The sequence below is a fragment of the Dipodomys merriami genome, unplaced genomic scaffold, assembly GCF_024711535.1.
Source record: "Dipodomys merriami isolate MVZ:Mamm:240054 unplaced genomic scaffold, mDipMer1.0.p SCAF_108, whole genome shotgun sequence".
Taxonomy (NCBI): Eukaryota; Metazoa; Chordata; class Mammalia; order Rodentia; family Heteromyidae; genus Dipodomys; species Dipodomys merriami.
In genome coordinates this window covers 3482244-3495187 of record NW_027202360.1, presented here as the reverse complement: position 1 = coordinate 3495187, position 12944 = coordinate 3482244, and the positions used below count along the sequence as shown (strand labels likewise).

Below are 12944 nucleotides of genomic sequence, written 5' to 3'. Positions count from 1 at the left end.
TGCTGAATATAAAAGAAAAATCTAAATAAATGGAGACATAATTTTTGTGTATTGGAGGATACAATTGAGCAATAATATAAATTGTCTCCTCCCTTTTTTTTTTTTTTTGATCATTCATGGGGCTTGAAATCTGGTCCTGGTCACTGTCCCTCTGCTCTTCAGTTCAAAGTGAATGCTCCACTCATTTAGTAACTGTGCCACTTCTGGTTTTCTGGTGGTTAATTGGACATAAGTGTCTTATGGACATTTCCATTCCAGGTGGCTTTGAACCGCAATCCTCAGATCTCAGCCTCCTATGCAGCTATGATTACAAGCATGAGACAACAGAGCTCAGTTTCACAGTTTTATTTATGTTTATGACAATTTGTAAAAGCATCTGTGTAGCACTATTTTAGTCATTGACAAAGCAAAATAAGCTGGAATATATTTCTCTGTCCAATAGTAAAACTCTTAGTGTAAAATTGTTATATTTGTGGAGGAAAGATTATACAGCTCAATGGGTCTGTAGGGCACCAGATTATATCCACGTAAATGTTATCAAAGAATATTTAGTAAGGGGTAAATCCAAACATTTGAGGAATGATATTCGCTTTAATAAGTGGTGATAGGTTAGACAGTATTTGGGAGAATTAAAAAGTGAACATTGACTTAAACATAACAATTTATTCAAATGTTAAGTTCAAGCTGGATTAAAACGTGGCATATAAAACAAAAAAGTGATGTGAATTAAAGCAAAGAAATTTGCTTACCAGAAGTGGTGCTATGGCTCAAGTGGTAGAATTCTAGCCTTGTGCTGAAGAGCTGAGGGACAGCATCCAGGCCCAGAGTTCAAGGCCCACAACCAGCACAACCACCAACACCAATAATAAAAAGAATACTGACTGAAAAAGCAATAGTATTAAGCAGTCATATAGATAGGATCAAGTCTAACATTTTAGTACTATCTTAGATACCAGCAGCCTTCTAGTCCAATGACTCCAATTGTCAAGACATCTTGACCATTTTGGAGATGAAGCATTCTTAAATTTGGCATTAAAATTATAGGAAAGGAAAACGATATAGTTGAGCTCAATAAAAGTGTAAAACAATTTAGTCTGTGAAAGCTCATATACAAGTAGTAAATAGAAGTTGGGAGCAGTTGGCTCATGTATCTCATCTTAGCTCCTTGGGAGGCTGTGATTTGAGTATTCCTATTTGAAGGCAGCCCACAAAATAAAGTCCCTGAGAATTTTATCACTGATTAATCAGCAAAATGCCAGAAGTGAGGCACGACTCAAATGGTAAATTGTTTAAAAATGCAACAAATCTCAGGGACCCTGAGTTCAAGCTTCAGCTGTGAGCAAAGATGATTCCCAGCACCTTCATGGGACTCTGGGAGATTCAGAAACCCGGGATACCTCGAGGATCCTTTCTCTGCAACATGAAACTTGGGGACAGGATGTGGTAGACCATCCTTCCTGGCCCCAGGGGGGAGGAGAGGAGGCCCCTTGAGCCAGGCCTCAGTTCACTGGCAACCTCATTCACACCTGAGTGGGGAATTGCGTGCCACAGAGCTGGTCAGCTGCTGGACAGAGATCTTTGAGAAGATAGGCATTCCACAGGCCCAAGAATCCAGCTAGTACATCATGGCTCACATCCTAGGAGCCAAAAGAGTTAAGTGTGGTGGCACCAGGAGGATGGGAAGAGGGAGGAGGGAGAATTGTGGGAGAGCTTCATTAGGCTTTGCCCTCTCCCCCAGGATCCTTACCTGCATAGAATGGGACTTTTCTATAGTGTTGTCATAGGCAGATGCTCATATACTTATCCAAAAAAAACAGTTATAGTGTGCAACAGGCTCCGGGAGTCATAGATGAAACGATCCACTGCTGGTTCCATAGCACATGAAGAAACCTTAGATTGATCTGGATGCTGGTGCTTCACACCTGTTACCTAGCTACTTAGGAGGCTGAGATGGGAGGATTGAGGCTTAAGGCCGGGGCAGGAAATCCTGTAAGACTCTTATTTCCAACTAACTACCAAAAAGAAAACACCAGAAGTGGATGTGTGGCTCAAGTTGTAGTCTGTTGGCCTTGAGTAAAAAAGCTCAGCGACAGCATCCAGGGTCCGAGGTCAAGGCCCATGAGTGAGAGAAGAAAGGAAAAGAGAGTGACAGGAGGGAAGGATGGAGTGAGAAAAAGTGGAACGGAAGAAGGGGGAACAGGCATGCCTTGGTTTGGAGGCCCTGGATCAAGTGAGCCAACCATTCACAATCTCTGTGGGCAAAGTTTCAGAGTCTAAAGACAGTATGTAGGACCAAGCCGCTGACCTATCAGCAACTTCATGAAATCCAGGTGTTGTGTGGTCGCTGACTGCAGAAGGATGTAGACCCTAGGGCTCAGGGTGGGTCACGAGGTTTTAATCTCTCCTGGCCCCACCAAATTTATTTTCTGGTCAGATAAGAAGAAAAGCTCCAACAGCTAGGTAGGTGTTGGGGTGACGCAGTGTCAAGGTGGGGGGCAAGGGATAAGAAGGAAGATGAAATGGGAGGATGATCCCAGGTCAGGTGTGTCAGGACATTGGAGCCATGATCTCGCACGACAATCTAGACCATCAGTGATAGAGCCTTTGACCAACCATAGGGTTATTAAAAGTCTTGGGGTCTTGGGTTCACCATTGAGCACCTGGCTGTCGTCCACCGCAGGATGCCTCTGCAGTACAACTTTGGGGACTGGGATTTCCAGGGCTCAATCTGAAGATCACACCTCCAGTGTTCAAGACCAGAGACAGAGGTAAGTGTGCCACTGGCATAGGACAGCCAGGGAATGAGGGTGGGAGTCAGGACCTGTGTTACCCGGAGACTTCCTCTAGGGGACGCTAGGAACCTGTGACTGCCATTCTCAGAGGCAGGGGTGGGTCTCTTTGCTGGCTCAGCCTTTAGTCTAAATGGCAGATCTGGGATTCAGAGAGGGCAGTCTGGTGGTGGGGCAGGCTTGGGGAGGCTGGTGGGAAAACAAGAGGCACTGGGCTCTGAGCAGGGTTGTTTCTTTGAGGATACTCACAACCTAGGAACATGCCTGTGATGGATCAAGCCTTTTCCCCTTCCCGAGAGAGACGGACCTAGAGACTTCCAGTCTGCATCTCTTGGCCAAGAAATGCTTTTGTTCCCACATCCTGTGGTTGGATAACTAGAACTCACCTCACTGCCCAGTGTTGAGGCAGGACAGTGAGATATCCTGAGTCTTTCATAAGGTCAGGGGATCCTCAGTATGAAATTGTACTTGAATGTCCTAACTTGGCGCATGGTCAGTCACATCTAATAGTGCCATGACATAGGACATAGAATCTAGAGAATCAGAGCCGGATGGGATCTGTTCTGGGAGTCTTGAGTATTATGTGTGAGCTTTCAACTCCCATATACCCACCTGCTTCCCTTTCTTGGGTGGGTCTTTACTAGAAAAAGCTTGAACCTAGTGACTGGGTCCTATCTCTTGTCTCTTATGCTCAAAGCTATCACTCTATCATTTGAGCCGCAGCTCCACTTGCAACTCTTTTGGATGTTTAATTGGAGATAAAGAGTTCTCATGGACTTTGCTGCCAAAGGTGGCATCCAAGTGCAGTCCTCAGATCTCAGTCTCCTTAGGGTATTGGATGACAGGCATGGAAAAATATGTTTGGCCTGTTGCCAGTAGCTCATGGCTGTCATCATAGGTACTCAGGAGATGAGATCTGAAGATCACAGGTCAAGGACAGCATGCTCAGGAAAGACCCTGAGACATTTTTTTCCAACAAACCACCAGAAACTGGAAGGGGTGCTGTGGCTCAATTAGTTGAGTGCTCACCTTAGCTTAAGAGATCATGGATGGCACCCAGGCTCAGATTCAAGCACCATAACAGAAAAATGAAAGTAAGACATCTTTGCCTGCAAAGGATGGTGGAGGTGTGGGGGAGAGTGGAGTGTGTGCTGTGGTGAGAGACCAGGTTCTAGACTCACTGTACAGACATTTCTAAGAACTCCCCAAGTTTGCTCCAGTTTGAAGCCACAGCTTCAAGAGGACATGGACTGTGGCAGGCAGGGAGTGAGCAAATGTGTGCAGGGGTGAGATTGTTGTGTTTTTATTCCCTCCATTGAAGGATGGATTTGAGTGCTGGGTGTCAAAGTCTCAAATGAAGGTTTGCAAGAAGTTTGTGGCCTGAGGAGATGGGTTTCCTCTGGGTATATGAAGGTGGCTGAAGACGGAAGCCACTGGTGCCTCACAACTGTCATCCTAGATACTCAGAAGGGAGAGATGCGAAGAACGTGATTCCAAGCGAACATGGGTAGAAAAGTCTGTGAGACTTGATGTCCAATGGATCAACCACAGAACAGGACGTGGTGCTGTGGCTCAAATGGGAGAGTGCTCACCTTCATCTGAAGAGCTGAGGGACAACACCATGGCCCAGAGTTCAAACCCCATGACCAACCACAAAAAAAGAGGTGAGTAAGTTTTCTGCATACCACTGCGTATGGTAGGATATGCCATGCTGGTCTATGAGACCTTCCAGATATGTGAGAGGCTCGACCTAATGGAGGGAGTTTACGGTTCTGTTCTCAGGGACTGCTGAAGCCTTGGGCTTTTCATGTGTGTGTGTGTGTGTGTGTGTGTGTGTGTGTGTGTGTGTGTGTGTGTGTGTGTGTGTGTGTGTGTGTGTGTCTGTGTGTCTGTGTGTCTGTGTGTCTGTGTCTGTGTCTGTGTCTGTGTGTGTCTGTGTCTGTGTCTGTGTCTGTTTGGAGGTAGAAGAACTGGGCCTTGAACTCAGGGCCTAGGTGCTGTTTCTGAGCTTTTGTGCTCACAGCTAGTGCTCTGACACTTGAGCCACAGTTCCACCTCTGGCTATTTCGTGGTTCACTGTAGATGACAGCCTCAGAGACTTTCCTGTGCAGGCTGGCTTTGAACAGTGATCCTCAGACTTCAGCCTCCTGAGTATTGAGGATGACAGACAGGAACCACCTGTGCCAGCTTTGTGTGTGTGTGTGTGTGTGTGTGTGTGTGTGTGTGTGTGTGTGTGTGTGTGTGTGTGTGTGTGTCTGTGTGTGTGTGTAGAAGTTGGTTGTAACAAGGAGCACTGGACCCTTTGGTAACTTCTAACTGCAATCTTTGGGGGGTGAATGGGCTTTGTGACTGAGGTCTGGGGGCCTGGAAGGGTGAGGTGCTTGAAGGGGACTCAGCACTGTTAAATTATAATACCAATGGATCTTTGTGCCCTGGAACTGTCTACTCCCTTGGGCCTGGTTGGTGGCAGAGGGAGCTTAGGAGAGTCTGGGGGTGAGGCCTGCAGGGGGTGGCTCCCCAGGGGGACAGAGATAGCAGCTGATTCTTGACCAGAGTTGAAGTTCTGGGTTGGGCATGGAACCTTCGGACCTCAGTATCCTCACAGGACAGTTGTGAGAAAACAAGGGGTCAATACAGTGGGATCTCTGGGGCAGGGACAGGCATAGAGGGAGTGGTCATCAGATAAGATTCTTGGCAATTCTGTGAGCATATGACAGGAAGATTCCTGGAAAGGGCTCAAATGGGGCCTGTTATTTATCATGCCACAGGTATGGCTTTCTTTCATCCTTACCCTATCCACGTGAGGAAGGGGATCCTTCACTGTTCAATGTTGCAGCTGAGGAAAATGAGGCATGGAGAAGCGGGGGGACCTACTCATGACCCCCAGCTGAAAGAAAGCCTGACCTGACTTCACTGCCATGCTCCCTAGGACAATGGGTGCTATTCAGTCCACTTCTTGTGGTGGGAAGTCCACTTCTTCTCAGTCATGGGACTTGAACTCTGGGCCTGAACGCTGTTCCCGAGCTCCTCAGATCAAGGCTAGCACTCTACAACTTGAGCCACAGCACCACTTCCGGTTTTCTGGTGATTTTTGGAGATAAGAGTCTCACAGACCTTCCTGCCTGGGCTGGCTATGAACCATGATCCTCATATCTCAGCCTCCTTTGTAGTTACCATTATAGGGCTTAAGTGTAATTCTAACTCTCTCTCTCTCTCTCTCTCTCTCTCTCTCTCTCTCTCTCTCTCTCTCTCTCTCTCTCTCTCTCTCTCTCTCTCATAGGAACTCTTTCTCTGTCTCATACACAGGAACTTGTTGAATGGGTGCTGGAGGAGGTGTCCTAGCATCATCATGTGTGGCTCGGACCCAAGATAGCCCTCTCATTCTGGAGGTAGGCTGTGGGTCTGGAGCTTTCTTGCTCAGGCTGTTGAACTCACTCCTGCAGGTAAGCCCCTCTGTGCCTGGGCTAGACCGTGATAGTTATTCATTGTCAGTTCATCTGGTGAGTCCTTCCTCACTACCCTCTTCTAAGACAGTTAAAGGAAAGTGGATGAGGAGGCATCATGTTATCCAACTGCACAACCGAATCAGGGGCCTCTGATCCTCACTGCCACCTATCTGGCCAGACTCTGATTATAAGAAAATGAATTCACTCTATGTCTACTTTGCCTTGTTGGGGTGTATCGTTTCAGGGAGGGGATGTGGTGTGCAGAGGAAAGACCTCAGACCTGATACCTCCTGGGGGATATTTCTTCTGGTGACAGAGCCAAGTCATTCCTGTGGATAAAGAGGAAGCCGCCATCAGACTGACCCGGAACGATGCTCAAAGGTAGGTAGGCTGTTGAAGTATCAAACCCACTCATGTCTGCTTCCAACTCAAAACAACAGGGATGCAGGGCGGGAGGCCCAGCACTGGCCCTAGGGAATTATAAATGGATGGTGGCGGCCAGGTGCTGGTGGCTCTAGCCTGTCATCCTCGCTATTCGGGAGGCTGAGGTCTTGACTCAGAGACTGCCCAGGCAGGGAGATTCTTATATCCCATAAACCACCTCCCACCCCCACAAAAAAGATATATATGGTGTTGTGGCTCAATTTGTAGAGACTCAACCTTGAGTAAAAGAAGCTCAGTGATGACACCGAGGCCCTGAATCCAAGCCCTGGGACTCACAAAAAAAATAAAATAAATGAATATTGGGCACCTGTTATCTTACTACCAAAAAGGATGGATTCATTCTTTTCTCTGGTACTTGTAGCCAAATGTAAGGGGCTTCCCTTGATGTTCCTCTAAACCTCTCCTCTCTATTATCTCTCCCAGCTTCAGTTGCAGGATAGAATTCAGATCATCCCACTTGATTTGACCTTATGAACCCTCCCCTACCCGCCTTCCTTAGTGTGGAGATCATGGATGTACTTACCATTGGGAGAATGAAGCACCGGAGAGATGGGGGTAGGTATCCCTGAAACTCATACTCTCACAAACACAGACAAGCCAACTCAGACAAGCCTTTTCCAAAGACATTTTATCTCTTTGGATTAACTGACCTAGGAGAGGAACTTGATCTCCTGTAAATAACAATTTTAATTAGGGCTTGCTAGTTGACACGAAATAAACAGAAGCTCAAAAGAAAGGCCCTGGTGCTTGTCATATCTTGCTCAGGCTCACGCCTGACATACTGGCTCCTCAGTAGGCAGAGATCTGAGGTGCAAAGATTGAAGCCAGCCATAAGCTGGAAAGCAAGTGAGACTCTACTCTCCATGGAACCACCAAAATGTTAGAAGTGGAGCTGTGGCTCAAGTGCTGGAGCATCAGCCTTGAACAGAAAAACTCAGAGAGACAGCTCCCAAATCCTCAGTTCAAGCCCACACAAAGAAATGGCCTCATTTCTTCCCAACAGAATGCGTGGGCCTCGAGTGCCCTGTCATGGAGTGTGATACAGCACCTGTCCCTGGGTAGTACATCAGAGCCTTCAGAAATTGGGTGGTGAAAGCCAGGCTTTCCCCTTTGTGCGCTCTCAATCTACACCAGCCGGAAGGAAGAGCATGACAAGGTTGGCATTGTGTGGAGCTGAGAAGATCCTCCCACCCCTGTCCCCACCAGAGCAACTAGAGTGGGCTTCTTAAAGGCAGCACTTGAAAGAGGTCGTTCTTAACAAGGAGGATCTGACAGGAAGCATAGAGAGTAAAGATGCTGTAGATAAAGGACAACATATTGGGGCATGTTCATTTCCAGCCAGGGCTGCTGGTGAGAAACTCAGTACAGATATACAAGATTGTTCAGAGACAGGCCCAAGAGGTCACATAAGAACACTATCCAGGATTAGGATTTTGTCTTAGCAGTAGTTGGCTTGTCTAGAGCACAGGAAACTGTGGGATCGATTCCTACGTCCCGCATACACAGAAAAAGCCAGAAGTGGCACCAGGAGAGTGCTTGCCTCAAGAAAAGGAAGTTCAGGGACAGTGCCTGGGCCCCCAGGCCAAGCCCAAGGACTGTCAACATAAAACAGCACTCCAAGGGACATGGGTGATAGGTGGATTGTTATACCCTGTAGTTCTTAATAGATCCATCCATGAGTCATGTCTCCTTCTTTGACAGAGGGGAGATGGACCCTCCTTCTGCGCTGGGCACCCCTGGAACTGGTTATCAGCAACCCTCCAAACATCTTCCACCGAAACTTGGAGAAGCCAGCCCCAGAAATCCTCAGGTACTGGTTGGGTGGGGCGAGGGGATACAGGCCCCAGAAGTCCTAGTGTGTCTGATCTGCCACAGAAGACCAGGCCATCGAGAGGAGGTGGATGGGAACTTAGAGATGGGTAGTGATGTGAAGGGGGCCCTTTAATGCCCATGTCCCTACCCAGATTCCGAGCCTCCCTGTCCCTGAATTAGATAGTGGAGTGACTAAGTTGTAGTTTGTAGAGGAGGACTAGGTGGAAATTCTAAAAAATGAGACACCATAAGCCCTGCGCTGGTGGCTCACTCCTGTCATCCAGGCTGCTTGAGAGGCTGAGATCCAGAGAATCTTGTTTCCTAGCCCAGGCAGGAAGCTCCCATGAGAGTCTCATCTCCAATCTCCAACCAGAAGTGGCACCATGGCTCAAGTGGTACCACTGGCCTTGAGCAAAAAATTATCATCAGGGACAGTACCCAAGCCCTGAGTTCAAGCCTCTCTACCAGTAAAACAAGAAAGACAAACCTTGTTTGCAAGAGAGGGTGAAGGAGTGGGGTTGCTGTGGTTGGGAGACCAGGTGCTGGCCTCAGTGTAGAGACATTTCTAAGAACTCCTCAGGTTTTCCCGAGTGTGAAGTCATAGCATGGTGGGCGTTACCTTACCAAGAACTCCAGAGGTTGTGGCCTGTCTTAGGCAGGGAGTGGGCGAATAGGAGCAGGGGTGGGAGGGTAGTGTCAATTATATTCTCTCCACCCAAGGAAGAATGGTTTTGGATGCTGATGTCAAAGTCTGAAGTGAAGGACTGCATGTGCCTTGAGGCCTGACAAGTTTGATTTCCCCTGGGTGCAAGAAGGTGGCTGAAGCTCGGAGCTGCCATTGATTCACAACTGTCATCCTAGCTACTCAGGAGGATAAGATCTGAGGATTATGGTTCAAAGTCTGCTTGGGCAGGAAACTCAGTGAGACTTTCAGAAAAACTGGAAGTGGTGCTGTGGCTCCAGTGGTAGAGTGCACACCTTCAGCTGAAAATCTGAGGTCTGCGGGAAGGCCAAAGTTCAAACCCCATGACCTACAACCAAAGATAAGGTGGATGAGTTTTCTTCATAGAGGTGTATACATAAGGAAATGCCATGCTGTGTTATGAGCCATTCCAGATGTGTGAGAGGCTCTTGATTTGTCTACATTTGGTCTGGGGACAGTAGTGCCATCTTCTCAGAGTTTGGGATGTTCAGATGCTCAGGGACTGCCGAGACCTTGGGCTACCCACGTGTGTGTGTGTGTGTGTGTGTGTGTGTGTGTGTGTGTGTGTGTTGTGTGTGTGTGTGTGTGTGTGTATCATTCCCTCATCTTTCTCTGTCCACTTCCTGGGTGCTTGTCTGGCTCTTTCTGACCTCGGATGGTGACACTGCTCCATGGCAACTTTGCCTTTAGCCCTTTAGTAGGCAACTTTGCCTTTAGTCTACAATGAGTCCTAAATTGTCAGAGACCTGCACATTCCAGCTTTTCTTTGGGGCCCAATTCCGGCTGTCCATATCTTTGTCTGCCTCCAGGGGATTCTGGGTCTGCAGGGCCGGCTGGCATAGTTTCTCGCCTTCCTCTTGAGGTGGGGAGCAGGGTCAGTCATGTGATATCCTGTCTTTTTCCTCAGCTGGCCCTCTGGCAACATATCATACTTCTAGCAGTCTGGCAGTGGAATGGGGCAAGGGTGCTTGCCAGTGGCTCTGGCCAACTTAAGCTTGATAGCTGACTAAAGGCTGCCCAAGCAAGGTGGATTTGGGGCTACATGGGAGGTGAGGCCAAGATGGGTTGGAAGTATTGGTTGGTGTCTAGGAAATGTCAATGTACATTTCTGAAGGCAAGTATTTCTTCCAGCCACAGCTGGGCCTCTTAGGTATTTCTAGATAATACTGGATGCCCAGAATACAGAGGCACAGACTTTAGATTCCAGGGCCAGGGAACTGGGGGATGAGAGACTGGTATGGCCAGTACCTCAATGCGCTGGGGCATTAGCCTTGACCTGGCTATGCCCCCCTTGTGTAAGGTCACTTCTTAACCCAGTGCTGGCCACACACCGGCCACTTGTGCTGTGGAAGTGGCAGGAACAGAAGTGAGATCTAGGAGGACCAAAATCTGGATTTATGGCCTGATTGGGGTGGAGGGGTGTCTTACAAAAATCTTAGAGCTGGAACTCAGAGCATGGCACTGTCCCTGAGCTTCCTTTGCTCAAAGCTAACACTCTAACACTTGAACCACAACTCACCTTTCCTTCTTTTTTCGTAGTTTAGTAGACAGAAGTTTCTCACATATTTTCCTGCCTGGGCTGGCTTTAAGTTGCCACCCTAAGAGCTCAGCATCTTGAGTAATTGGATTGTTGGTATGAGCCACTGGCATCTAGCTGCAAGGATGTCTTTTCTTACTCTCTTCTGTTCTAACAGCTGCCTACTTGCCCTGGCCTAGATCTCTGACCTCCATGTCAGCTCCCACCAGCCCCTGATTATGTGGAGAATATAAACCTCAAACCTGATCCCATTTCTTTGTTCTCAGGGGAGGAGTTTATGTTTTGTCGGAAGCCTGGGGTAGGAGGGGTAACTGTAGATGGGTGATCAGCTAGGAGAGAGATAGTCTGTTTTAGCCAAGAAGGAGTTTGGCCAGATGCTAATAGCTCATGCTCTCATATTCCTAGCTCCTCAGGAGTTTGAGATCTGAGGATTGCTATTCAGAGGCAGCCCAGCTAGAAAAGTCTGTGAGACCCTTTTCTGCAAATAACCACCCGAAGCCTGGAAGAGAAACTGTGGCTCAAGTGGTAGAGCGCTAGCCCTGAATGAAAAAAGTGAGGGAGAGAGCCCAGGCCCTGAGTTCAAGCCCTAGTACCAAGATGTGTACAAGAATGTGTGCATTCACACGCACACACACACACACACATACACACACACACACACACACACACACACACACACACAGAGGAAGGTGGTAATGATGAGCTGAGCTAGAACTGGGGGCAGTCTTGAGTCATATTCATAGCAAACTCTCAAGCCAGATCAAGTGGTTTCTCCCTAAGTCCTTCTTGGGCTGAGGGGTTGGGCCATGGCAGTAAGTTCCATGGAACCTACCCCTCCATCCATGCACAGGGCCACAGGACCAAGGGAAGGACACTAGGGATGCTCCTTTGTAATCAGCCTACAATTGCCGACCTTCATCTGCCCCCTTCCACCCCCTTGCACTGGTGAGGAAAGCAGTGGCCTGAGCACTGGGTCTCCTGGGATAGTGTCTGCTACAAGCAGCAGCCAGCCAGCTGTGGATTCCGGAGCCTACAAGCCTCAACTCCACACCTGCCCAAAGTGTGCCTGACAAACTCACACTGTTGTGATGCCCACATGAGCAGGCGTTACCTGGTGTGACATCTTGCAGCTTCTGCCCCTCCTGGCCTAGAACCGTGGTCTGAGACATCGAATTACTGCTCAGATCGATATTGCACCCATGACAGATGCCTTTCTGATGAGCTGCATACCCCAAGGCTCGACTCTTCTCTGGTACTGTGGCCGATCTGTAGGCAATGGCCTCCAAACAGGCTGCTCTAAAGAATTGTAGGAGATCTAGATATTGGGAGACCCTCAGGGGCCCACTGGAAAATACTCTTCCTAGAGACACAGAGTAAGACCAAGCAGGCTAGGTGTTGGTCATGGGACTTGAACTCTGGGCACTGTGCCCCAGCTCTTCAGCTTACCACTTGAGCTACAGAGCCACTTCTGGTTTCTGGAGGTTCCTTGGAGATCAGAGTCTCCCAGACTTTCCTGCTCAGACTGGCTTTGAACTGCAATCCTCACATCTCAACCTTCTGAGGAGCTAGGAGTACAGGTGTGAGCTACTGGGGCCTGCCTGATCTGGCCTTTCACCACAGTGGACTAGGAGCTCTTGAAAGCTTTTCTTTACTTTTTAGGTGCCAGTACTGGTGATTGAACTCAGGGATCTGGGCTCTGGTCTCTTAACTTTTTCCCTCAAGGTTAGCTCTCTACCAATTGAGCCACAACTCCATTCCTGGCTTTTGGTAGTTCATCGGCAAGAAGAGTCTCACTAATTTTCCTCCCCTGAGCTGGCCTGACCCATGATCTCTATCTCAGTCTCCTGAGTAGCTATGATTTAGAGGGGTTGAGCCACTGGTGGCATTGGGCTAGAAGCTTTTCTTAAGCAAGAGTTCTTCCCTGCATTTGTACTGACTCCTCCAGACAAAGGAATTCTGAGGGTCAAGAACTGTGAAAAATAGGCTTCCAGCCACCAGAAATGGCAGGGGTCCGTGGTGAAAAGCCAAGCTATTCTTCTCCCCGGGTCTCATTCTGGGACCCCACCCTCTGCCCTGTGACTCAAGTACAAACCTTGGCCCAACCATGAAATGTCCTGACAGACTCCTCTGAAGCCACAGAAACTTCATTCCACTCACACTACCTGCTCTACAGCACACCTCAAGACCTTTGCCCATGCTGTACCTTCTGCCTT

At 48.3% G+C, this 12944-nt stretch overlaps 1 pseudogene; it reads left to right on the top strand.

The window, feature by feature from the left end:
- The window catches only part of LOC138815088 (MTRF1L release factor glutamine methyltransferase-like), a 416705-nt pseudogene extending 405795 nt beyond the window's left edge, over positions 1-10910 (top strand).
- Positions 10911-12944: the final 2034 nt, after the last annotated feature.